General features: G+C 37.6%; 1 long non-coding RNA gene across 1 annotated transcript; it reads right to left on the bottom strand.

The window, feature by feature from the left end:
* Window positions 1-140: 140 nt before the first annotated feature.
* On the bottom strand, window positions 141-14,030 carry LOC116871658. The gene is made up of 6 exons (XR_004383469.1): window positions 13,937-14,030; window positions 10,327-10,430; window positions 7,417-7,598; window positions 7,193-7,295; window positions 1,653-1,779; window positions 141-205 (listed from the first exon to the last, which is right to left on the bottom strand). It is a non-coding gene; the product is annotated as an uncharacterized LOC116871658 (long non-coding RNA).
* Window positions 14,031-27,979: the final 13,949 nt, after the last annotated feature.

Raw genomic sequence — 27,979 nt, 5'->3', positions numbered from 1 at the left:
AGACACTTGTTTATTTTCAAATTATACAGATGTACGATAGGGTCTGATAGCTGAAGATCATGCTTGTACCAAAGTTGATTTCAAGGATGAGAGGCAGAGCAAAACCATGGGTGAAAGACTGCTTCCTGGTGAGGGCCCAGAGCTCCAACTATTGAAGGTTCCAGTGTCTTCTGAAGTGAGCAGGACTGTCTCTCAAGGAAAGTACCTAGAACCAAACCAGAGGTATATGATTGAGGAAAGCTTTCTTGGGAAATTTGTCACATACAATAAAGGGTTGTATTATGGCAACAGTACAGCGTCTGCTTACAGAGCAGAGTAAATTCTGGCAACAATACAGCGTCTACTTACAGAGCAGAATAAATTCTGAACGGATGTCTGCAATGAAGAAGTGCAGAATGGGTACCAGTGGAGCTGGTTTTCTGTTTTAGGGGTCCTTGGACTTTGGGCAAGAGGAGAGTGGCCAGGAGGCAATGTCAACAGTGATAAGCAGGGAAAGATTATATCATATCACTAAAAGGAAAGACCTGGACACATCTGGGTGTCTTAGTCAGTTAAGTGTCTGCCTTTAGTGCCGGTCATGATCCCAGGGTCCTGGGATCGAGCCCCACATCGGGCTCCCTGCTTCACAGGGAGCCTGATTCTCCTTCTGCCTATCCCCCTCTGTTCTCTCTCTCTCTCTGACAAATAAATGAATAAAATCTTTAAATAAATAAATAAATAAAAGGGAAGAGCAAGGCTCTATGTATGAGGGATAGAAACTGTTGCAAAGAATGACATATTGGAGTTCAGTGCACATATCTAGGGCTGAGTTGAGTGTTAGAGGCTTATGTCAGGATTCTGCATATGTTACCTATTTGTCTTTTTTGGTTTGGTGACTTTTTAGACTCCAGTGATTTTTAGACTCTATTGCTTTAGAAACAAATTATTTTGAGTTGGAAGCTAAAGTTGTATCTCTCCCTTTCTTTGATGAACATTTCATTATTTCCAAAGAAGTTCAATTTGATCCAAGTTTAGAAGGTAAGAGAAAGACAAAGAAAGAGATAGAGATAAAGGCAGCATTTTACTTAAAAGAGACACATCAGTAAGTTTTTGGAATGAGAAATATAGTCCCTAACTTAGGAAATGTCTTTCTTTCTGTAATCATTTTTCAGCATTTCCTTCGGCAGGTATTAGAGTTATAAAGATGAATAGGACATGTTTCTGCCCATTAGAAACTTACATCCTAATGGGTGATGCAGACATATAAGCAAAAAATGACCATACATTCCATTTTCTGATGGATTTGCTGGAAGTACTCTGAGAGGAGAGGTGTACCTAACCCACACTAGGGACAAAGGGGAAGGGTCAGAAAATATTTTCAAGACAGTAGTGGCTGAACTAAATTTAACCATCAAATATATGTGCTCAGGAATTTGTGTACAAGGCTATCTACTGAGTTGTGACAATAAATATATCAGTGGCATTCAAATATGAGTTAGTATTAGACCTGAAATGCAAACTAGGGAATTTTTATTTGATAGAAATGGGAGATCACTTAAGTTTTTAAGTTGGGAGGAATGATATGGCAGAAATACTTCTCAAGCTTTCAGTCAGTAGGGCAATTAGGTGAAAGGGGATTGGAGGAAGAGAGGGAAGCAATGTCAACCACTTACATGTGAAACAGTGGAGATCTGAATCTCAGATGATGGTTGTGGGGAAAACACAAATTGTCAGCATGTGAGTCTGCATTCTGAGTGTATTTCAAATGTTTTTTCCTCAAGAATGGGCATTTGATTGAAACTGGAGGAGAGAAGAAAGCCATAAATCAATCAACAAGACAACCCAACTGATAACTGGTTTGAAGACTGAAACTCTCTGAAGATATAAATAGAAAATTTGAAAGAGACATGGAAATAGATGAAATGGAGAAGGTCAAAGTTTGTTCCCAGATGCAGCTATCAATGTCCTCTTATATGCCCATTTCTTTCTTTCACAGGGCTGCTGTTGTTTTTTTCAGCATGATGAAAATGTTCTGAAAGAAAATGGGAATGGCTAAGTGTGTGAAAAGATTTGCACCAAGCAACATGAGTTTAGCCAACAGAAATTTGCGACTTGAGATAAATTTTAATATACTTGGTAATTGGTAACTATTATTTTAATACCAAATGATCTTTAGGAAAAAAAATGTGTCATATGGTACTTGGAATGGTCCTACTATGAGAAGGAAGCCCACTCAAAATAATTTATCATGATAAATATCATGGAGAAATAGAGGAAGGAAATACTTAATGAATGCTTATGATATTCCAGATATTGTGCTAGGTGCTTTGTTAGAACAAAATATTTCTCAAATTAGAATGTGTACATATTTCATTTTATCATTTTAGTTAGAAAGTTTGATGGAATGATATTAGTCCTCCTAAGAAGATTATAGCATAGACAATTTTGAAAAATAGTTTGGATACAAAAAGTAAATGTTCAGATCCATTTAAAAACATTCAGGCAAATGATTGTGAATGGTATATTCTTGATTATATGTATTTTCTACCTCCATTTATATGTAGCTATATTTGTTGGCACCTATGTTTTAGGGTCAGTCCCTATGAGGCTGGCAAACGCTGATCTCCCCATTGGTAGAAGCTGCTTTCTGACAGGGCTGTTGTCCTTCAGTATGGATTGCATCAAAATCATCACTGCCACTAAAAAATTTTAAAAGTAGGTATCTTACAGATCTCAATTTGAAATAATCGTCTCCATATGTGAAGGAGTTTCACAAATTTATATTTGTGAAAATATAAATGAAAGCTAATATTCTCCTTCTTTAAACATTCTAATTTATCTGAGTTATCTTTTTTGAAGTATTCATGATTTGAGGTAAAAAAAAAATTGTACTGAATAAAAGCCTACTTAGAACAAAATAGATTACCCTTTGATATTGAGTGTAGCAACCTAGTATTTGAGAAAAACAGAACTTCACAAAAGCTTAATATATTCAGAATTTGACAAAGCGTGACCCATTTACTGAAGCAGAAAATGCACCACAGGTTTTTCTGTGTTTCTTTTTTTTTTTTTTTCCCAAAAGCAGATAAACCATATTTATCAGTGAAATAAAAGAACTGCTTCTAGACTTACTTATTTGGGAGAAAATTAGGAAAGAAATAGAGGGAGAAAAAAACAAGAATTTTGACTCAGAAGATATTCCCCAAATAAAATATGGTAGGTTTTAAAGATTTCATAGGAATTTCAAAATGGGGGGATAGTTAATGATTTAGGTGTAAAAAGATACTAATAGTTATTGCAGCTTCCTTGAAGCCCTGCAGATTCCGTGAGGATATTGAACTGTTTACAGAAGCCATATGTTCATGTTACCATTTTTCATAGGAAATTTCTGAGATTTTTGTCAGGATTTTAAATATACTGGCAAAAGGATACAAAACCTTACTCTGACTTATTTAGTCTCCTAAATATTCATCTTAGTGATAGCAGTTTTTACATTTTCTGTATTACTAGTTTAATTGTCTTTCCTCTCCATACACCAATTTAATTGTTGATTCCTTGAAAATGGGGAGTTTCGTCTTACACACCCTCACATGGCCTGTCCCTGTACTGCATTTAATACAAAGCAGCTGTATCAACAAATGTTTGTCAACTGTAAGATCGAGGAAATAAAAATGAGAGTCCATGGACATTTATTCATAAAAAAGAGTAAATATGAACATGTAGATTGAGATATTTTTGTATTAAACAAGCACTTAAAATAGACAAATACAACCACTGATTATGTTTAAATATTTTCTTCTTCCAAAAAGAACTTAACATAAAAGAAAACTCATTTCATTTATCTCATTTAACAATTTTATGAAATACTGAAAAAGCATGTAATTGTAATTAATATTAATTAATATTAATTAATTAATATTCCTTTAACAATCCAAAGTAATGAATGTTATGTTGATAAGCTAGGGGACTGACAGAGATTTCACTTCTCAGCCTTATTTTTAGACTTTTGGACCATTTAGATTTTTTTTTTTTTTTTCCAGATTGATACTTTAAGCCAAAGTCAGAAGTGGGACTACAAGTGAATTTTTTTTTTTTTAATTAAAAAAAATTTTTTTTTTAAATTTATTTGACAGAGACACAGAGAGAAAGGGAACACAAGCAGGGGGAGCAGAGGAGGGAGAAGCAGCTTCCTGCCCAGCAGGGAGCCTGATGCAGGGCTCAATTCCAGGGTTCTGGGATCAGGATCTGAGCCAAAGGCTGTGGCTTAATGACTGAGCCACTCAGGTGCCCCTACAACTGAGTTTTCTAACAGTGTGGGTAAATTTTAAAAGATACAGAAGGATTAAAAAAGTCTTTTGGTGTGTTGGGAGAGAGTCTTTTATTTTAAATGCAGTTCCTTTATTCATTACAATTACTCCCAATGGCCTGATGGAACAGACCAGATGTGGCTGGAATGAGTTGAGTCCACAGTGCTGCAGATGAAATTTAAAAAAAAAAAAAAAAAAAAAATTGGAAATCCCTTTTGGGACCCTTGAAAACCATTTCTAGTCTAAAGCTACAGGGCAGAAATGATCAATAATGGTGGCCATTTGGCTCATTCATTTCTTTTAATGAACACACTCACAACTCACTAAGAGCATTCTTACAGGACTGGGATGGATTTCAATTCTCTGGTGATTGACAGAAATAGAGCCTTTGATAAAAACCTAGAGGGAGTAGCACTGCGCCCCACCATTCTTTCCTTCCCCTCATTTTTACAACGCAGTCCTGTTTCACTCAGAAAAATATGTCATCTTGGTACAGACTGACAAGCAGTTGATCAGCAGCTATTAGCAAAATTCTCCCCATGATTCTTAATGCAGTTTATTTTAGGAAAGAATCCCAAAACTGTGGATGCATTTCAAATAGGTAAAGTCTAGTAAATGCAGGAATAAAGGCCTCAAGAAAAAATGGGCACTGAGCTGGTTTAATCATTTTATTAATATTCAGTAGGATCATTTCCATTTCTGTAGTCATTGCCCCAGTTCAAGTAAGCATTAATTTGTATCTAATAAAGTGCCATTAATACTGAGGATCCTTATAAATTGCTTTTGATAAATGAACAACATCTGGATTATTGCATCAGTCTCTTAACTTGTCTCACTTATTCAAGTTTCTTCCAATTATTACCTACTTTATATCTAACTGCCAGGAAGAAAAACTCTCTCTTGAATTTCCACCAATATTTAATTCCCTGCTTATTATGAAACTAGAGTTTGCTTATTCAAAACTCTTGTGCTTGAGATTGATTTTTTTTTTTTTTCACTGATTTCCCAAGATCTTCATTTCTTCCTATCAGTTAATCTCTTAGGACTTCAGTGCATCCATATTCTTCAAAAAAGTGCATTTTAATTTTCTGGTGTCATCATTTCTAATATGTAAGTTTAAGAATTTCTAAAATAAAAATACTAGCCTGTTGGCAAACAAAGACTAGAAAGTCTCTGTGATTTCAGAAAATGCCCCTTTCTTGGATCTAAGTCAGAGGTGACTTGGTTAAGGATGGAAAGAGCTGTGCGGGTGAGGGGGGAGTGATGATTTTCTGGGCCTTTCTCTTTGTTGCTTCCTTGTCTCCCTATTTGTAATACCATATTGTGTATACATGAGAGGTTTTGATATTCAAAGATGTAGTAACTATTTTCAGAGCAAATGAGCAGTTCAGTATGAATCAGGAGTAAGTTTACAAAGTACGTATTTTAACCCTTTAGATGGGGTTTTCTGAAGTTCAAGTACAACAGTTGCATATCACAGAGAATTGAATTATGTCTTGTCTTCACAAATCTTGTCCTCATATTTTATGTTTCATGAAGATAAACTTAGATCAAAACTCTCTAAAGGCATGAGAAAAATGAGGAGACTTTCAAAAGTCTGGTTGAATGGTGCAGACCTTAATGTGCATAAATATTAATTTTAGCAGACAAATTTCTGTGCCAGGCCTTGGAATTTTAATTGAATACTTTTTATCAGCAAGATTATGTAAATGCTTGGATTCATAGTTTCTATGTCACTGAGGAATTATTTTTGAGAATAATGTCATCTTTGCCTTTATAACTCTGCATCATCAGTTAGAACTTTCCACTTCAAGGAATCCTAGAGAATCTGGGCACATCTGCCAATCAGCTCTGTCATGAAGTGTCAACTCTATTATGAGAAAACAATTTCAACTACAATTTGCAAGATCAAATATAGAAGCAAGCTATTGAATTTACTTCTTCACTTGTTTTTCCTCTCATCCTGTGTTGGGAAATACATCTCCCACAAATACATTCTCCAATTTCTGCCGAATTATGTCCTTAACTGAGTCCCACACCTAAAATGGACTTTCTCAATTGCCCAGATCATTCTGCCCAGAACTGCCATTTTAACATTTCCAAATGATGCTTTATCCATTTCACTTGTATTTCCATTGGCATCCCTACAAAATGAAAAACAATCTATTTTATACAATCAAGGATCTCCGTGATACGATTGCTTTTTAAACTTGCTCAGTTTTTCTCTATTAACTACCTTCTGAACACTGAATGCTACACATGACTCTGGAACATAATTTATGCTTATTCACTTGGCTTCCCATCTCCAGTTTGGCCACTATCTCACGATCTTCTCCACTTCTGAAATACTCTTCTCAGCCTACTTCTACCAGCCCCCCTACCCTCTGTGGACTTTCCTTGATTTCCCCAACCATGAGTTCTCTTCATTTACAAAATGCACTTTTCATCTACTACAGTGGTTAAAAACTACAGGTGATTTTTCACTCAGTCTATAGATATGGGCAATGTCTGCAGATATTTTTGGTTGTCACTAGTGAGAAGGTGCTATTGCCATCTCCTGGTTAGAAGTCAGGGATGGTACTAAACATCCCACAATATATAAGACAGCTCCCCACCACTAAGAATGATCTGATCCAAAACGTCGATAGTGCTGCGGTTTAAAAAAAAAAAAAAAGCCTAATTTAATACCTCTATCTCAATCCTTCCCATAATTTTACTTGAATATGTTTATCTTTAGTCATCGGTATTAGGATATAAGCCTCTAGAATAGCGGGACCACACTTTATGCAGAATTATATTTCCACAAAAGTCTAGCACAAACTCTGGTATATACGGGCGCTCAAAAACATTTTAAAATCTATGTAAAATTGATATCTGGAATAAGCATGCAAGAAGAAAACACTTACCAATCAAGCTACATTAAGTTCAATATACACTTTCTTTGAAGGCTTTGAAAATTCATCTATCATTTGAAGATCTCTTAATGATGAAAATCAACTGGCATTATGGCTGGTAAAGAGAGAACGTGTGGGTCAGTATGTATCTATTGTTGATAAGAGACATATTACAAACTTCACTTTATTTTCATTGTAGATGAAAAATGAGGCTGAGGTTTTCAGGGTTGGTATACCTATCCTTAATAGATATCTTCTATTTCTCCTATAGTAGATTTGTTGAGTTCTTGTTGTTATTGTCATATACTATGCCACAAACAATTAATCCTTGTTTCATGAAGGTTTCTCAGCTGCTGGGTAGTCTGTGCTGGTTAAATCAGCTTCAATTTGTTTGTATTCCTCTAAGTGGAGCATCTAGCTGTTGGGCAAAATAAAACATTAAATTACCTTGCCAACTGGCTATGAATATTTGAAAATGATTGGTATTGGAATACATAAGCAGTTTTTTAAGCTTCCTTATGAAATGAGCTGATGCATTTTGCTTACTAATGGAATATCTATGTTTACATCATGTCCAACAGTCTCTGACATATGAAAAAATGAATGGAGGTGATGGTTCCCTGCTTTAAAGAACAAGTTTAAGCAATATGCCTGCCATTCAAGGTCTTCCCAGATCTGCCCCTACTTACCTGTGTTTCTTTCAGAAATGTCCTGCTTTAGCTGAATCATCTCATTTATAATCTCTTGAATGTATCTCTTACTTCCTTTACCTCTAAGGTTTGTTCTTCTTCTTCTTCTTTTTTTTTTTCACCCTCAAGTTTCTCAATCATAGGATGCAGTTCTCTTATGCTTCTGAATTGCTGGCTGTTCTAAACCATCCATGTCACATGCCAGCTTCCCTAAAAAGAATCCCTTTATCTTCTAAATCATGCCTTTGCCTTTAAAACATAGCATCTTCTACAACTCAGTTAACTTCTACTGACATGTTGTTGTCATTATATTTATGCATTATTATTTTTCATTTTCATTCAGATTGTAAAGTCCTAGCATTAGGGACAATGATTTACAGACAACTTTGAATATACTCAGCACCAGTATACTGTCCTGTATGTAGTAATTGTTTATTATACAATAGTTGAATAGATGTTGAATGAATTACGGTTTTGCTTTAGGAGTAGAAAATATGTGGCAACCTGGCTATAAAATATGAAATGAAATTGGTTTTTCCAATAAACAAATGTCAAGAGTAAATGAAGGGAGGACTGTTATGGACATAATATCCAAAAGTGATGTGTGAATCTTGTTTGAAAATTGATTTGAACATACTAACTGTAAAGGAACATCTTTGACATAATTGGAGAAATATATAGATAGAATGGGTAATGGATGATATTAAGGATTTGTGGTATGACAGGAGTATGTTCATTATGTCAGAAACAGTTTTTTACAAGTTAGAAATGCATACTGAATTATTTACAAACAACATGTTTGATATTTGATTTAAAATATTCCAATAAAAAAGTACTAAGTATAATTTTAAAAACTTGGCAACAATTGGCAAAATATTGATAATCACTGAAGCACAGTGAAAGTTACACAGTGTTCATTATACTTTTTCACTCTAGCTCAGTTTAAGTTTAAATATTTCCCCTGAAAGTTCAGGTAGATACATAAATTGCTTTGGAAGAATCACCTTTCAGTCATCCTCATGGTAAGAGAGTAATCTTTCAGTCATATTACATATTTATTCTATGGGACTCCAGTGCCTTGGATAAAATTTCATTATAAATGTTTAGACCAACACTTAGGAGCCAACTCACCATGTGAGAACACTGCATTAGTTGTATAATGCCCTACTCTTCTGTATGATACAGAAGACTACTGGGTGCTTAGTGAGTCAGTCTGGCTTTTTGCTCTTCTCTAAAGGCCCTCTTTTTATTATTCATAACTGTCTGGCTTGAAGGAGATTAGTGTCAACTAGTAGCCAGTCACTGACCCCAAATGACTTACTCTCTTATCCCAAGAATGACCAACAGCTCTGTAAAAAGCAAAGAATAATTTTTTATCTTTGCTAGCTGAACTGCATCCACTCATCATTAATGCCGTGGAAGAGAAATGATATGAAGAAAACTTTAATAGACACACCAGGGATCAGGTAAGTTGATGCAGAAGCTGGGGACATTATCAAGCAGTAAATGCTAAAGAAAGATGGTGAAGAGAGAACACAGATGAATTTGTGACTTCAATAGTAGACTTGGTATTGTCAACTCTTTCCCTCATACTCATTATTGTCTTTCCATCTTGGCTGCCACTTTCCTAGACAAGTTCCTCTGTACAGCTCCTCAAGTAAAGATCCAAAAGCTGTCAACCTTGGTTATCTCCAAAAGCATGCCCCAAACCACCCCCCAAAGCATAAAATCTAAGTTATAGTCTTGTGCTTGATAAAGAAACACGACTTCCAAAAGAGCCCTTTACCCTCCCAGCTTTCACTCCTGTTATGCCCACCTGTCTGTCCATCTCTCTCTTCCTTCTTTCCTGCCTTCCTTCCTGCCTTCCTTCTTTTCTTTCTTTTTAATTTTTTAAAATTATTTTTTAAACTATTTTTATTAACATGTAATGTATTATTTGCCCCAGGGGTACAGGTCTGGGAATCATCAGGCTTACATATTTCACAGCACTCACCATAGCACATACCCTCCCCAATGTCCATAACTCAACCACCCTCTCCCTACCCACCCCACCCCGCAGCAACCCTTAGTTTGTTTTGTGAGATTAAGAGTCTTTTATGAGAGAGAGAGTGAGCAAAAGAGAGACCACATGAGCAGGGGCAGAGGGAGAGGGAGAAGCAGAATCCCCACTGAGCAGGGACCATGATGTGGGACTTGGTCCCAGGACCTTGGGATTATGACCTGAGCTGTAGGCAGATGCTTAATGGAGTGAGCCGCCCAGATGCCCCTATGTCCTTCTCTCTATTGACAGCAGTGTACCTCCCTTTCCCTGTGGGTTACTTCAGCATCTTTCCTGGTGGTCTTTTTGCTCTAATCTTTTCCTCCTCAACACACACTATTGGATAGTTCCAGATTAAGCTTCCTAAAATATGGCACTTCCCATACGAATCCCATGTTCAAAAACTTGCAGTGACTTACCATTGCCTATTACATAAAAGCCCATTTTTGTTCACTCAGCATTCCAGGCTTCACCAATCTGTCTAGTTTACATTCTCAGTGTAACTTCTTTTAAGCACTTGAACCTGTAAATCAACAGAACTAATTGTACTTCCCTGAAAATACACTGTTGGGTCTCCATTCTGTGGTTTATTAATGTTCTAATTACTTACAGCCTCTCTTTCCATACATATCTACTTGAGACCTTCCAATTCTTCTTCCATCATTGTGTAGCACTGCAGTCTTTCCTGTCTCTGTCAGAATCCACCACTTTCTCCCTAAGATTCTACAGCTCTTCATGTGTATCTTACACGGACCATTTCCTCTCACTGGTATTATAACCTGGTATAAGCTTCAGTTCTCCAATCACAAGCTTTTGAGAACACAACTTACTCATTTCACCTTTGTATCCCTAGTCTCTGGCACAGTGGTCTGTGTTTAGGATATGTGTAGTAAATATTGGTTAAAAAGCTGGTAGTAGGAATACTAAAAATTCTATGCAAAAGTAGAAGTCAAGGCAAAGCAGTGTTTTCACACATTTAAACATTATGGTGTTTAAATTCTAATTATCAAATAAATTATCACCATTTACTTGAGGCTATCCCAGGCGTTAGGCTAAGTGCATCTTCGCATTGTCACATTTAATCCTCTCAGTTTAATAACTGTCTAGATGAGAAAATTGAGACTTAGAGAGATTGGGTAACTTCTCTGTACATGGTCTATCTGATTCAAAACCAGGTCTGCTTGCAATGAGACCTAGTCATTTTTCTATTATCATGCCTGGGAAGCCCTGGGGTTTAGCAGATATAACTCAAAAGACACCTCAAGAGATTGAAAAAAAAAAAAAGACTCAAACAGAAGATAATTCCCTCTACCCATCCCTTACTTCAGTAACAGACGCTTATCTTTGTTTTTGTTTTTTTTTTAGTGAACTTTTTAATTTTCTATTTTTGTCTGTAAGGTGGGACACTCATTTATTTTCATTATTTCCTTTATTACCTGTTGTCTTATATACCCAAGGATTTCATATTTTTAATTTGTTTGAAGGCATTTAAATGTATAGCCTCTCACATAATGTAACAAGTTGCCTTTACTTCCCCAGAGCAGGCATGTCATCAGCCTGTGCGACTATTTAAACAATACTATCATATTCTAACATATATGTTCTAATCTACTTTTGCAGTTGTTCTCAGAACCAATTTCTAAGTCTTGCAAGAAAATCAGTTTCATTACTTGATAGTCTCAATTTTAATTTGTTCCGAATAGTTTTGATTCTTTCTAGAAATTCTTCAGTTCTGAAAGGATGAGAATTTCATGTGGATATTTATGTAGTTCTTTTTGTTTTTTTAAGATTTTAAAAAATTTATTCATTTTAGAGGAAAGAAAGCAACACAAGCAGTGGGGAGGGTCAGAGAGAGGAAGCAGACTCCCCGGTGAGCAGGGAGTTTGATGTGGGGTTTGATCCTAGGATCCCAGGACCCCAGGATCATGATCTGAGCCAAAGGCAGATGCTTAACTGACTGAGCCACCCAGGTGTCCCTTTAGATGTAGTTCTTAAAAGCCAACTCCCAAAAGGAATTTAAAGAATTATTTGGGTGATGCATAGCTCCCCATGGGGGCCATTTAAAAGAGAGCTCATTTGAATGTGTAAAATCTGGTGTGTGTGTGTGTGTTCTGATCTGCACACATACAGACATATATATATATGTGTGTGTGTGTGTATATATAGTTATAAAAAATTCCCTAGTTAGAGAGTATATCATAAATGTCAACTAATTACTACTGTATATCAGAAATTTCAATATTTTAAAACAGAAATTTATTCTTGGGATGAGGGAGACAGGAAAGAATTCTGGAAGGAAATGTATTCGAGTAGTCCATGGCATTTTGGCCTGGGAGATGGATAGCCATAGGATATAGCACAGCATTTCCTTGAATGCAATTGTATGTGGAAAGCAGCTGAGGTGAGTTGGGTGGTCAAATGTGTTGGGAAAATATTTGTCAGGGAAAAAAAAAAAAGATGTTTACATTTCCAACTCATTTGATAATGGCTCACCCTTATTTTCTCTATATAACCTCTGATAATACTCCCATTTCCCATGTAAATAAAACTGCTATTTAGGCTGATGATTATGATGATGGTAGCATCCCTCATATTTTTGTATGTGTGTGCTTTGAACAGTTTCTTGTTTTTTACTAAGTTTCACATCTACAAGTTGTATGATTATGGAAAATTATTTAAAATCTCGGAGCCAAGGGGCGCCTGGGTGGCTCAGTGGGTTAAGCCTCTGCCTTCGGCTCAGGTCATGATCCCAGGGTCCTGGGATCAAGCCCCGCATCGGGTTCTCTGCTCAGCAGGGAGCCTGCTTCCTCCTCTCTCTCTGCCTGCCTCTCTGCCTACTTGTGATCTCTGTCTGTCAAATAAATAAATAAAATCTTAAAAAATAATAATAAAATAAAATCAAATCTCGGAGCCTCAATCTCCTTTTTTGTAAAACGGAGATAGCATAACACCTCTGCTTAAGGTTGCCAAGAGGATTAAACAAGTCAGCCCCTGCAAAGTGCTTGGAACCATGCTCATTTGCTCAGTAATGGCATGATTTTGGCAATTCCCTAGGCCCGTGAGAAAGTATTGATATTTCCAACAGCGGCAACCTTTCCTTTTGGAAGTTTCCAGTTACAGGAATATGAAAGAGCACACAGTGCTATAAACAGAGGTATGTTTTTCTACGATGAACACTAAAGTCTCAGAACACCACGTGCATTACAGTAGCTTGTGTTTAGGGCACCAGGGGGGCTCAGTCGGTCGAGGTTCTGACTCTTGGTTTCAGGTCTGGTTGTGATCTCAGGGTCCTGGTTTTGGGATGGTCATGTGTGGGGCTCCATGATCAGTGGCAAGTCTGTTTGACATTCTTTCCCTCTTCCCCTGCCCTCACACATGTTCTCTCATTTGCTCTCTCAAATAAATAAATGTTTTAAAAAATTGGCTGCAAAATTAACTTTAAAAAAACCCAACCAAATGAAAAACCCAATAGTTTGTGTTTAGAGAGCCCTTCTAGATTTAAAAAAGTAGGCAGGGCCAAACAAAACAAAACAAAACAAAACAAAAAAAAACCACAATATATGTCTGTCCCCCAGAGGACAACTACCTTTTTGCTTCTGTGTTGTTTTTCATGGGTTAAAAAAAAAAAAAATACACAAACTCCTCATCTCTGGAGGACCAATTGTTATAGAAAAAAAAATTTATATGGGCATTATTCTTGGTATGCAAATGTAACACACTTGGGAATTATAAAAAGATGCCTCAAAACATATTATTGATCTGTGCATTATTGGTTTGTTTTTTTTTTAATTTTTTATTTATTTGTCAGAGAGAGAGGGAGAGAGAGCGAGCACAGGCAGACAGAATGGCATGCAGAGGCAGAGGGAGAAGCAGGCTCCCCGCCGAGCAAGGAGCCCGATGTGGGACTCGATCCCAGGACGCTAGGATCATGACCTGAGCCGAAGGCAGCTGCTTAACCAACTGAGCCACCCAGGCATCCCTGATCTGTGCATTATTAAGAAGATAGTTATTCTGGTTTCTTGAACTTACAAAGTTGTGAAGAATATGGTCTTTGTAATTTCGCTTTTGCATATGTTCAGAAAATTCCCTGAAGTTTCTTGGCAAGCATAGTCCTCACCTTCCAAAAAACCACACTTCATCACCTATGCAAACAGAAAGATTTGTTAGGTATTGGGACTCTTTTGTACCCAACTTTTATCAGGAAAAAACAAATAGAAAATGAGTATATATATATATGGTACGAATTCAAATGTACAACTCTATCATCTGTAGAACCTCTACTGTTATAGATCTGGAGATAAAATAAGATCACGGAGAAATGATTGTGAAAGCATTCTATAAATGCTGAAACATGAAAATATGTTTGTTAGTAGAAATGATAATAAATTGGTGTGTGGGCTATTCATACTGAGGTCTATAATTTTACTTATTTTATGTCTCCAAGGAGGGACCAATCCCAGTCAATATTTTCACCAACAGATACCAATAAGTCAATAAAACATAATGTTTATGTAAGTTAATATGTAATTATCTATAGTTACATATAATCATAGATAATTACATAACTTAAATACAGAATTCTAAAACATTTGCTATTTCTCCCTGACATAGAAATTAATTCAGTTCAGTTTAGTTATGACACACAGGGTTTTTAAAAAACATTTATAGGGTGCCTGGGTGGCTCAGTGGGTTAAGCCTCTGCCTTCGGCTCAGGTCATGATCTCAGGGTCCTGGAATCGAGGACCGCATTGGGCTCTCTGCTCAGCAGGGAGCCTGCTTCCCCCTCTCTTTCTGCCTCCCTCTCTGCCTACTTGTGATTTCTCTCTCTGTCAAATAAATAAATAAAATCTTTAAAAAAATAAATCATTTATAAAATAAATAAATAAAATAAATAAAATAAAATAAATCTTTAAAAAAATAAATAAAAACATTTATAAGCCACAGTTTTTAAATTTGGAAATTAGTGTACTTCTTATAATCAATATCCAAAAAATTGCTGGTTAGGTATCTTTTATACTGAAAAACTTTCATTAATTATGTCTTACAACTAATTCTGTTTCATAGTTAAGGAAGTAGAATATATTGTACTTCCATGTGTCTAGAGATTTTTTGTGGATATAAATGCCTATTACTTAATTAGCCTCCACCATCATCTATACATTTATTTATTTTTTGCTGTGAAGTATTTATGAATGCTTATTCTACCTTAGTCATTAAGTGCCATGCTGTAGAGGTCATAGACTTCTCTAATACTACATTTTGTTTTCAAAAGCCAAATTGTGAATGATGAACATGTGTCTTAGTAAAAAAATATATGGAAACAATGGTCTAATGCATCCATAGCATTCATGGACTAGCCTTGCTCCTCTGAATGAGAATCAGAAGATACAGCACTGAAATCACAAAAAGGAGTTCCAATTAAGAATAGAAAATTGTCTCAGATATGACTCATATTTAGGTTTTACACAAATTGACCTAACATGCCCTTTTCCCCCTTTATTTTAAATTTCATATAAAGAAGCAAAACCAAATTAGTATAATAATATTTTAAAGTATACTTTAAAAAGATCCTCAGTATTATGCCATCTTGAGTTTTTATGAAATTAGCTGCCTAACTATTTGAAATATTTTCATTTATTCCATTATCTCTACCTATAGAGATACACACATATATATATGCATTTAGAGGTGCAACACATGTGAGCCCAGTGTCCCAGCGTCTTTAGGTAGGTAAGAGTGGAATCTGACTTCATAATGAGAAAGAGGAGTGGCCAGTAATACCATGCTCATGAAACAAAAGATGTCCCAAGTATTCCCTAGCCACCTGAAGCTCTCTGCCACCACACTATCAGCTCTAGCTTTTCCTATATCCATTCTAGTACAGACTGTGCAATTCATTCATTTGTTGAGAAATAAGAATATCCTTATTTTGCACTTTCCATCCGTGATGTGGTAAATCCCTGGAATTTAGAGGTGAACCATGTTCTGCCTCAAGGTCAGCCTAATGGGGATACGGACAAATAATAACAAATAATATGTGGGATAGCAATAACAGAAAAACCATCGGAGCAGAGAAGAGGGCGGTCATTCTAACACAGCTTGGCCTAATAGGGAAGAGACAGGGTTTTGTCTTAAAAGAGCTAGTGTCTGGCCTGAGCGATAGCATATGAATAGGAATTAACCAAGTAGTTATGTTTGCATGTTTTTCCTGTTTGCTAGATCTCACATTCTGATATTTCAGATTTAGTCCTAGGCCTTCCTGCCTTATTTCTGCAGACTCCTCTGGAAGTAGTGTCATTGCCTCTTGGGGCCTTAGGGCCATGTCTGTGTTAATTATTTCCAAGTAGACTTCTGAGCTTAGTCGGGGAGGTTCAAGGTGGCAGTAGCACACACAAACTTTATTGGGCGCTGATAGGTTCCCCGGGAAAGTCTCAGCCAATAGGAGGCTGTCCACAGACAAGGGCCCAGGGCTGCTGCTCAGAAGCGGAGGAGGACAAAGGATCTCTTGCGGGGCCGGGGCGGGGCCAGGCCGGGTGTTGGCCAGAAGCTTCTGTGTGGGCAGTGTCACTGTGGTGGCTTGGCGACTCGACAGTCTTTGGGGTCAGAGAGCTCAGAAGGGGGGCCTGGGTTTGTAGTCTCCATGGCCCCAGGGCTTATCTAGTGCTAGGCCTAGATAGAGCTAGGATTGGGGTGGGATTTTGAGGGAAATAAGCAGGCTCTAAATGGCTATAAAAATCTGCTTGTTTGGCCTATTTTAAAAATAAATGGATGTGTAAAAATTTGATTTTGTCTCCGGCAGGCTTTTGAGAGAATGGTCCCAGCCTGCAGTGAGAAAAGAAATGACCTAGGGCCATCTTTGGCTCATTTATATGACATTATATGACAGCTTCACATCAATATAATCAAATGCTTATTTAACATCTACATTGGGGTGTCACGTAAGTATCATAAAATTGACCCGGTCAAGACAGAACTCCTCGTACTTCCACAGTTTTCAGTAAATGGAGCTATCATCCAGATTTGAGGCCAAAAGTTAAGAGTCGTACATGGTTCCTCTGTTTCCAATCTGATTAATCAAATTTTGTCATTTCTGCTTCCTAAGCATCTCTCATATTTAGTTCTCTACATCTCCATTGCCGACTCTCCAGTCTAAGCTGGATTACTCTAGTAATTAATTACTCTAGTAATTACTCTAATAAATAATTACTCTAGTAGAGGAAGTAAGCACTTGACTCTAGAGTGCTTAGATTCCTGTAATACTCTGCTAGGTTATCTTCTTATTTTACTGATGTCCCCTTTCCACGAATTCTCCACACAGCAACCAGGGTTATCTTTTGAAACATAGATCCTGTTTACGCTAGCTCTTTGTTTATATACCTTTTAGCAGTGTCCGGTTCACACTGAGAACATCCCGGTCTCAAAACCCTGCGTGACCTCACCTTCCTAGCTCTTCTCACACCACGCCCTCCCGTTCCTCACCAGTGTCCGCTTACAGACCCAGTGACTTGTGCATATTTGTTTTCACACCACAACCTCTGTACTGCTGTTCTTTCTGCAGGAAATGTGCTCCTCTCCCAGCAATTTGAATGGCTCTTTCCTTTTCTTCTTTTAGGTGTTGCTTAAATGATACTTCCTCAGCTAGGCCTTCTGTAGCTGTCACCCTGCCCTCCACCCACCCTCACTATCCGATCTCAAGCTCTCCATTTGTTTCTGGGGCTACGATGATCTCAATTATAAACTGAGATAGTATGTATTTTGTTTCTTGCTTCAAACCCTCTCTAGACTCTAGGTTTTTTTTTTCCCCCCCATTTTTAAAATTTAAATTCAACTAATTAACATAGAATGTATTATTGGTTTCAGAAGTAGAGGGCAGTGATTCATCAGTCTTATGTAATACTCAGTGCTCATTACATCACGAGCCTTCCTTAATGTCTATCACCCCGTAGACTCTAGACTTCATGAAAACAGAGACTTCATTTTGTTCACTGCTCCTTTTTGGTTTTTTGGTTTTTTGGTTTTTGTTTTTTTTTTTTTAATTGAGTTTCTAATATACTGCCTAGAACATAATAGAAACTAAATAAATATTTGTTAAATGAAATACTTTTCATACTTTCATAAAGAACAAATATGCAGGGAAAGGTGCAGTCAAGCGGAGAAGGATTTTTGTTCCTCTTTTTAAAAGAACTAAAGGTGTTAGTGTTAATTATTTATGTTACATAGTTCAGCATGGAAATTTTAATTCCTTTCTTGATGAGGTAAATGAATTCAAACAACTATGGGGGATATAAATAGACTTTAAATGAACAAGTTTGAAATCATTGAAGTAAATCACTTGTGATTCCTTAGCAAGGCTGGGGTATTCTGTTTTGTTTTTGTTTTGCTTTGGCTGAAGGTTATTAAAAAGTAGATTGTGATCAGCTCATCTCCAAATTTTTAAACCAAGAAAGGTAAAATACGAGTAATCTTCATTATTTGGTATGTACAAGGTATATGAAGGAACATTTTCTACCAGGAGTAAGAATGAAAGAAAAACTGCTCAAGAGGACATAACAAAATCTTAGAATTCTCACTTTCTGCCATGCCATTTTATATTTCCAATGCATCTATGGCTATACTCCCTTCTATCCTAAGGGATACTTATATATATGTACATATTCCCTTTTTCCCCTGGCTCAGTCTTAGTGAGAATTTATCCATTCTGCAATAGAAGTACACCTGCCTTAATTTGGAATTGGTCACAAAAATACTAATACAAAGAATATGAGTAGTGAGCATTTACTGAGTGTTTACTATGTGCCAGGCATTATTCTAAGGGCTTTACATGTTCTATCTTCAATCCAGTAAGAAGCCCTGTGAGTTAGGTATTAGTATTGTCTCCATTTTAAGAAAGAAAGCAAGGTTGCCAACCTGCCTGTGATCTCACTGTTAGGAAACAGTGGATGGGGCACTTGCAGTCAGGTTGTCTGGCTCACTGTCCTTGTCATCAGCTTTCATACTCTGTTGCTCAGGGCTGTAATGCTGTCCTGCTCTTTCTTTTTAGTGGGTGTACCTTCTATGGATGTATCCTAATGATATTAGGATTGTACTCATAGAGAAGAAACAGAAGGTTGCAGCAGTAAATATAGGAATGTCCAATTCTTTTTTTTTTTTTTTTTTGGCTACACTATTTGGAAATTGTTAACTTTTTGCTGAAATGTTTGTAGTTTTTATTAGTGGGTAGCACCAACAATAGTGAACAGAAAATGCTTTCTTGTCTTCTTCTGTCTTCCCTCCAGATAAAAACAAATGAGAAGTCTGGGACCCTCCTTCTGGGAGGAGACATTATAAGTCTTATGAAACTTTGGAGTAGAGAAAAGAACATTGACTTCTTCACTTTTCTATGCATCTGTTTCTCTCCCCATTTCACTTTTTGGTCAGTACAACTTAAGATCTGATGTGATGAAGGTTGGAAAGAATTCTCTCCTCTCATAGCTTCATTCATTCAGGTGTTATTTATTCAACAAATATTTCTGAGTATGTACTATGTGCCAGACTGTATTAGGTTTGGGCGTTAAGTGGTGAAGCAAGTCATGGTGAAGGAAATCTGTGGAGGGGAAGAGAAAATGAAAACATAAAACACACATATACGTACACTCACACATACGGTTTTTTTGGGTATATATTACTTATACATATACATGCATATACTTTATATCTACTATACATTTTACATATTTGTATATATTTAACTTGTTCATTTACTTTATGTGCTTATTCGACATATATTGTACATATGTATACGTATAAATTATCCTAAGTGCTATGACAGAAACAAACAGGTTCAGTGACAGAGAATCACTTATCGACGGTACTACTACAAGGGCCACAGTGAGTCTCTGAGGGGTAGCTTAAAGATAGTCCTGGCTCTAAAGGAAAGTGGTAGAGGGGGTCTTGAAGTCCCTGTGCTGCCAGCCTCATACACAGACTCTTTGATCTAGAATAATGGGAGAGCTCAGAGCTGTGTTCTGTGTGGATGACCAAATGCCCATGGAGGCTACCACAGAGGGAACACACCAACATGGTCATTTGACAGGGAACTAAAAAGATTAGCACAGATATTGGTGAAATGTAGAAGACATTTAATTCACAAGCCCATGTTATGACCATGCTGTGAGGAGATAGAAAAGTACCTCTGACCACAAAGACCTGAGTCTAATTGGGTAGAATAAACAGATGCATGAGGAATGACACTGGAGGCAATGGACCAAAATGTGCAAGCAGATCCATTATAAATGGAATAAACAGAGCATGGCATCCTTTTCAAAGGAAATGAGTTAGAGCCATGGCATTTACTTAATTGGTGGTGAAGGCAGTGGGAATATATCTAGATGGACACTGAAAATAAGAGCTTAGATTTGGGAACCCAAACACAGAAGATGCAACTTCTACTGAAGGATGATAAACAAGGCAGAGACTTGAGAAGCTTTGTTCTAAACTCGTTATGGAGCTACTGTTCCTCTTGTGTGCCCATTTCCCTCTTTATCAATGTTGCTTAATAAAAATTGGTACTGGGGCTCCTGGGTGGCTCAGTGGGTTAAAGCGTCTGCCTTCAGCTCGGGTGATGATCCCAGGGTCCTGGGATCGAGCCCTGCATCGGGCTCTCTGCTCAGCGGGGAGCCTGCTTCCTCCTCTTTCTCTGCCTGCCTCTCTGCCTACTTGTGAACTCTGTCAGATAAATACATAAATCATCTTTTTAAAAAATTGGTACTTCTATATGTGGGTCACAAGCATTTTGTGAAATGGCAAGTGTCTCTTATATGTTTGCTACTAAAATATCTCTCATACAAAACAAAACACATCATTCCATGATCATTCCATGATCTGAAAATTAATTTTCATCGGGCATGAGAGGCTCTAGACCTTTCAGGGTGTTCAGCCACAGTTTAACAAATATTTTTGGAATAATCCCTCAGTGCCAAGGATGTCACGGAGCCGCAGGACTACAAAAAGTAAACGTAGTTCTGTCATTTCAGAGCTTATAGGCTAAGTCAAGACAGAGAGAGACATGCATCTATTTCATAGAATGCAGTATGGGGACACAAATGGGGGACAGGCGGCATGGCCCGACAATGAGTGGGAAAGTGTAGAGACACTCCTGGAAAGATGGGTATTCGATTGAGAATTGATGGAAAAAGGGGCCATTTTGGGAAGGGGGAGCAGCATGAGCAATGGCATAGGATGAGGTATAGGAGAAAATGTGAAAAACCCTCCTAGGATACTCTTTTTAGAAACTCGGCATAAAGGTGTGTTTTGATGTCAGAATCCAAACTAAGTTTGAAAAATACATGGGACGTACAACCCTAGTTTGGATACTTCAGGGTTGAGATGATGTTCACAGAACTAATTTAAACTCCCTAAAACCATTTTAAGATATGGAATTGTTTGGGGCCCAAGCTTCCTTTCATGAAAAGAAAGCAGAGGGACAGAATTTTAGAAGGGCAACAGCTCACTTCTTGCATTCCATGTCATTCATATGCATGGAAATAATCTGGGAATTCTGCAACTTGCTAGGAAGGGTATTAACATTTGTGAGAATCACCACCTGGAGGTGAATTTGAAGGGTGTGGTCTGAAGAAGGGGTCAGAGGAGGCTGAGCAGTGTAATACAGTGTAATACTTGTGACACTAAACTTAGCAGAAACGAAGAACACTTTTTCTCTGCCTCCCGCTCAGGATTTGGCGCAGCTCAGACTTGAGACAGACTCAACCTTTAACGAAAGGAGAAGAGATGCAAACGGTACAGTGACTGCAGGAGTTCACGCTCCGGAAGAACCTGTGGGATCTTTACGATGAGCGCAGTGTTTCTTGCCTAAGAATTCAGTGGAGCGGGTGGCCTATGTCAGATCTTAGGTGAGTCAGGGTCCAGTCGAGAAAAACGGTATTCACTTTGAATATTCGTTAAACGGAGGATTCAAATGCCGGAAATTGATTAAAGCACAAAACAGGTGATGAAAGCCAACCAGAGAAAAGTGAGGTGACAGGAGACTTAGCGACAGGAGTAAGGCATAACCCACCCTAGCTGGAGGGACACAGGATGAAAAGAGGGTACCAAAACCTAGGAGCCATGCGTTACCAGGTAAGAACTGGAACGTGGCAGGCTTCAGCCGTGGGAGGTGGGCACGGAAGAGACACAGCTTCTGCCTGAGAAGGTGCAGGAGGCAAACAGTGTTGAGAAGAGTGCCCTGACTGCTCCCTTCTTCCCCATCTCTTGTCACGTCCCAATGTCCCCACTCCCAAGTTCCAGTGGCAGAAGCCAGTGACAGTTCCCCTGAGACAGTGCTCTAGGAAAGGAAGCCTCAGGGATCAGAATTTCCTGTCCCCCAGTCAGCCAGAGGGAGGGCAAGGAATGGATACAAGGGCAAACAAGCCCATGACCCCATCAGGAGAGTTATGTTATAGAAATCCCAGGACTAGCTGGCTGACGAAGGGAAGCCTGCACTTCAAAAACTGGGTTCTTAGAAGGTTTGAGTAGAAGAAAACCTATCTTTAAGTCATGTTTCCTCTCTTTCTCTGCTTTGCTTGGCTAGAAGGTCAACGTAAAATCAGAACATCTGCATGCACATCCCCAAAATACATTCTAATTTGGCTAGAAACTCTCATCAGTAAAGAAACCTGATTTTTTTTCTCTAAAAGAAATTGCATTTTAATGTCCTATTTTGTAAAACTTAGCCTACATGTAGGATTTTCTGTTTGTTGTGCTAGTGTATTTGACAAATCAGAAGATCCTTGAATTATCAAACAAAGGCTTATTTGCCTAAATTACCATGCTGGCCTGACACTGAGATGTGGGGTTTGTTTTAAGTCTTTGCACATTTAGTGACCTGCGGTATTTTGATAAATGCCATTGCCTACAACTATTCAGTAGGAGGTTTGGGCACCATCTGTGTTTGTTTCTGTAGGAGCCATAAATGCCTAGAGAAAAATCTGATGCTCATTTCAAAGATGCAGTATAAACAAAATTCAAAATTATGCCTTTAACATAATTATTCCACCTTTCATTTACATAGTACTTTATGCATTTCAAAGTGATTTGATATGCTTTCATTTAACGGATCTTCACAGAACTTGTGGAAGTTAGGTATGGGCTTCTAAAAGACAGGAAAGCGCCACAAGGAAAATAACATTGAAAATAAGCAGTCTTTTAGGAGAAGACTATAAAATGCCATATAGTTGGATCTCCTGCTGATAGTAATAGAAAATACTTATCGAGCACCTTCCCTGTGCCAGGAACCTTGAAAGCGTATCACATGTATTAACTCATTTAATCATCAGGATGATACTACGATGTAGGTATTATTATATTCTTATTTTCAGGAGAGAGGAGCTAAGAGAGGCAGGGTGGCTAACTGGCATAATAAGAGAAATGAGCCCTAGCAGGCTAACAAAATACTATCCATCTTAAGCAGTGTCTTCTTTAAATATGTTCTTAACAAGCAGTGTTCTTAATTACAGACATGTATTTATATTAGGTTTCTTCTTCTTCCAAAATGTGCATGTAACTCGGTCATGCGCTGGTAAACTGGCTCACTTCCTTTCTGCAAAAGAGAGAGCAAGAAAAAGAAAAAAAACAAAACTCTAATCTGTAGCATGCTGTGGTCTGAATGGTCAGCCTCTCTCCCTGGAGAATTCACGTTGGCGTCCTCACGCCCAGGTGATGGTGTTAGAAGGTGGGGCCATTGGGAGATAATTAGGGCATGAAGGTGGAGCCCTCATGAGTGGGATTAGTGGTCTTATAAACAAGATTCCTCTGAGCTCCTTAGATAGAAGGAGAAGGCTGTAAGGCCTCACAGGACTGTGCCGCCCACCCCCACATCTCACACTCCCACCCTACGGAACTGTGAGGAATTAATTTCTGTTGTTTAGAAGCTACCCGCTCTGTGGTATTTTTTTAAAATAACAGCCTGAATGGACTGGACAAAGACAAAACCCTTGACAATTTCCGTGGTCTGAGTAGCCCCTGCAGGGTCTACTTCAAGATACCAAAGTGAAGTCATTGAATGCTTAGTTGAGAAGAGATGTGGATATTTGGATCTCATTCGCTTACTGCTCTAGCACACCAGTGGCTGATTTAAATTACTGTTGTACTCGGGATGACGTGTATGCCATGGATGTGATGATCTACTCTTGAAATAGTCTTAAAACACAAGTTCATTTTATTTTCAGATGTTTTATGCAACTCAATATGAATTAAACTGTGGATATGTTCAGTGTTCAGTCACTACTTAGAATGAATTTTGTAATCATGTTTATGTTGAAATGTTTTTCGCTGATGATAATCAAGCTTGTCTGGGTTGAGGAGCTCCTGGAGCATCTGGAGAGAGGAGAGGGGAGGCGGGGAAAAGTGTAGCTATTCATGATGATCGGTGGATACAAACCTTGAGCCTGGTGCCAGCCTTTTCTCAAACCAGAGTTCCTTGGGTTATTTTGTAGCCAATACGGTTACTAAGATTCCAATTAGCAATCTGGAAGTCTTGCATTTGGGTCCACCTAAGAATTCCATGTGTGTGTTACAGAGTATAGTCATGTGAAGAGTTCATCCAATAGTCCTCTAAGGAAGAGTGGACATTTGTTTAAACCCCTCTATCCCAGAGCCACATCAATTGAACCAGAAACAATGGGTCTGGGCAGTCCGGACTTCCTTGAGTACCACTGAGGCTGAGCTGATAGGTGTCCTGTTTTGTGACCATTGCTTCTGCCCAAGCTCCCTCTTCTGGATCCTACCTGACCCTTCTCTAATGCCAAAAATAAGTATCTGCCTTTACTGTCACCGCTGTCGCTCGTTAAAAATGTTTTACAAATACATGTCCACAACTAAACACCATGTGATGCCTTCTACTTTCCCTTTTATTCTCCAAAACACATATATAAATAATAAATTCAGAGCTTTCTGTCATCATGTTATCATATTCTTTTCTCATCTGTCTCTGATTTTCTGTTTATTCTTTGTTCTTCCTATTATTTTTCTTGTCAATGAAACTGTTCCCAATAGTAATATAAAATTCTACGGGGGGAATATGAAGATCTCCTGACTTTTTTTTTTTTTTTTTTTTTTTTTTTTTTTTTTTACAACAACCACAACCACAACCACAAAATGCTAAGGAAGCTTGGCTTGTTTGGTGCTGGGAAGATGTAATGCAGCAACATAAAGATTCTCAGTGATATTTCTGACAGTCACGCCTTCAAAACTGTTAACAACCCAAACCAAAACAATGGCAAAACAAGCCTGTTCTAAAAAAAAAAAAAAAAAAGGAAAAGCAGATCTGCAGAAAGCTTGGGAAAGCTTATTTATAAAGGCTTTCTCCTTCCCACTGACAGATTTGGTGATGTCGCCCTCCACGGAGAGACTGGTCTAAGAAGAGGGGTTTACCAGCTATTCTGGACACAAACATGGATGGGAAATGCCCCTCCTTGCAGCTTGCAGCTTGCAACTCTTTTGCCTTTTCCATCTTTTTATTGGGAAAGAAAAAGTCTAAAAGCTTACTCTTAAAAAGTAACAATTGTTGAAAATCCTTGCCAGATTATTGGTTCTGGGTCAAGAAACAAATGAACTAAACAAAACCTTCATAGATCAAATAATTGATCCTTCAGGTAGAGACCACTGGAAACCTCCCTACACAGAAGGTGGGATGGGATAAATCTAAATGTTTCATTCATTCAACAAACAAATATATGTGAGGCACATTTTGGGTGCCAATCCCTATGATAAAGATTTAAAAATTCAAATTTGAATAAAATATAGATTTTTGTCCTTGGCAGTTTGTAGTCTAAACTGCATTTACTAATTATGACAAAAATTCTTTATTATAAGTAGTAAAATCTATAATCTCTATCTACCTATGTATCCACATATAGATATATCTTCCCCCATATATATAATCAATATATAATCCATAATAACGTACAAGCTTTCAAGCAATAATACACAAGCTTTCAAGTAAGACTTTAAAACTGAGTTTCATATTAGAAGAGAATGGAACACTTCCAAGTGTTTATTGTTATAAATTTTATCATCCAGTTAACCTAATAGGAATCTGAAATGCAGGCAAAAAACTTTAAAGGCAAGATTTTGTTTGGCACTAAAGAGAGTAAAAGAAAAAAAAAAAAAGAAACTCTTTCACCTACCTTCTGTCCATATCTGACTTTTCATCCAAATCTCACCTCTTCTGGGAAGCCTTCTTTTAAAATCCCAGCCCATATTAACCACTTCTTTTTAAAGCCGCATAATTAACATATTAATATGGTCCACATATATTTTAATCAGTGGTTGTTATTCATAGTTACTTCAGAATCACCTGTGGAGCTTAGAAAATACACATTTCCAGGCTCTAACCTCAGACACTTATTAAGTCAATGCAAATACGATCCTCACATTTGTATTTTTAAAGCACACCACACACATTGCATTCCCAGTTAAGAACCACTGTTCACATTACACTACAGGATTTGGCATTTTATAATACCTTATAATCCATATTCATACATTTATATTCTTCTATCCCCAAGTGAACCTTAAGCATCTTTTGGGTATAGGCACAGACTTTTATTTACTTTGTTCTCTGCAGCACACAGAACCTACTCTGCACTGTTAAGAATTTCTACACTTCTTTTTTGAAAAGGAATTTCTTCTCAACAACCTCTATGTAATACTATCATATCTGCTTTTCTATCTATATTTCTTACACAGTGGTGGAACAAAATTGATTATAAGCAAATGTCATTTATTCATCTTTATTTAATATTGCTTTTCAGAAAGGTTCCTGAATTAGGGCAATCCATAGAGAGTTTCTGAGAAAGATGCTAATTCTAGCATAGTGGAGTTAAACTTACATTGGTTCAAATCCAAATGATCTTCTTATCTGGCCTATGGTGAGGAGAAAAATGAAAGAAAAAAGTATAAAAAGTACAGGCCTGTAGTAAGCATTTATAATAGCTAATATATTATATATATATAAAATACATATATATCATAATAAAGAATATACGAATTTTCATATATATTTATATTTCCATAACATAAGAATTTTCCTCAGTGTCCAGATTTCATGCCTTATATCCTGATAACCAGTTACTCCCAGAGACATCTGTCTAGGCAGAGAATGTCAGAGCTGGGAGGCCTGCTGAAATGAAATGGTCCTCGATCTTCCTTTTAACCTTTGAGGCAATTTAGGCCTAGTAGCTAAAACAATCTGTACACATTCGTGGGATTGGAATGTTCTGCCCACAGACCTATTTTAAGAGTCGAAAGAACAGGGACGCCTGGGTGGCTCAGTTGGTTGAGTGGCTGCCTTTGGCTCAGGTCATGATCCTAGCGTCCTGGGATCGAGTCCCACATCGGGCTCCTTGCTTGGCAGGGAGCCTGCTTCGCCCTCTGCCTCTGCCTGCCACTCTGTCTGCCTGTGCTCTCTCTCTGACAAATAAATAAATAAAATCTTAAAAAAAAAAAAAGGGTCGGAAGAACACAGGGAAAGCCCTATGTAGAAAAACTAGTCGCTTAATAAATCATTGTTATTATCCTTAGTATAGTAATAGTGTTATCCTGAACTACAACCTAGTTCAGTTAGTGCTCTTTTCTTGCATCTTAAAATGTATGTTCCTTTATAATAATATAGTCTTATAATAGCTAATAAGAATAACAAATTAAAACTATTGATAATCTTTGAAAATATTCAGTAAAACCCTGCTACTCATTTCAGCCAGCAAATAGGAAGATCGTGTACCATCTTCCAACCTATGCTGTTAAGGAGTCAGACCTTAGTCCGGTTTCAGTTTGCCCACTATGAGAGGAGGCCGTGCTAGTCAATCTCTCCATCTCTGTTTCTTCAGTTGTAAAACAAGGGAAATAAAGTATCTCCCTCATGGGGTTACTGAAGAATTCATTATGCAGGAAAGTATTTCAAAGTCTCAGGTGAATAGCAAGCTTCCAGAAAAGGTTAGTTTATTATTATTAACATTTTATTATTATTTATAGACAAGGTTACCATAATTTGTCATCCATACTGGGACATGTCTGAGAGTGAAAGTCGGGACTCTTAGT

Source organism: Lontra canadensis, unplaced genomic scaffold (genome assembly GCF_010015895.1).
Source record: "Lontra canadensis isolate GAN:19392208 unplaced genomic scaffold, GSC_riverotter_1.0 scaffold27, whole genome shotgun sequence".
NCBI classification, from domain to species: Eukaryota; Metazoa; Chordata; class Mammalia; order Carnivora; family Mustelidae; genus Lontra; species Lontra canadensis.
The sequence above is the reverse complement of the archived record's forward strand: the minus strand, read 5'-3'. Positions and strand labels throughout refer to the sequence as shown.